The sequence below is a fragment of the Pygoscelis adeliae genome, unplaced genomic scaffold (genome assembly GCF_000699105.1).
Source record: "Pygoscelis adeliae isolate BGI_AS28 unplaced genomic scaffold, ASM69910v1 Scaffold114, whole genome shotgun sequence".
NCBI lineage: Eukaryota > Metazoa > Chordata > Aves > Sphenisciformes > Spheniscidae > Pygoscelis > Pygoscelis adeliae.
Window position 1 is genome coordinate 3,653,523 of NW_008824587.1, and position 526 is coordinate 3,654,048.

The following is a 526-nucleotide window of genomic DNA, read 5'->3' on the forward strand; positions in this document are numbered from 1 at the left end:
CTTGGCTGGGAGGGATGCCAACGGAGCTGCCCCTGCAGGCCATGCCCGAAGCTTCGCGAGAGGACCTTGCCTGACCCCAGCATGAAGGGCATGCAGCCCTTCATGAGTACTTTGTGCTAATCCAGGAGCTGCCATTCCCCCTGCCCAAGGCTTGTGAGACATCCAACCGTCCTGGGCTCCCCATTCACCCGCTACAATTAAAAACTAGAAAGGCTCGAGTCAGCTCTTCTGAGCAGCAGAAAGTCCTCACTCCTGGGAGAAGAGATTGAAGCGCTCGATACAGCAGAGGGGAGGTTGAAGCCCTCGGGGAGAACAATAGCTCCTATTCTTGCTGGAGCACGTTCCCAAAGGGACTTTCATGGCAGCCGGCCACTGAGCATCCACCGGCACATGGCGGCCCTCCCGGACCTGCCCGGGCTGCGGGGCGGTGGAGGGGGAAGAGCCGCCTGCGAGGGCAACACCGCGGGCGGAGGGGATGGAGAGCAACCCCCCCTGCCCCCCTGCAGAGCCACCCCCTGCCTCCTCG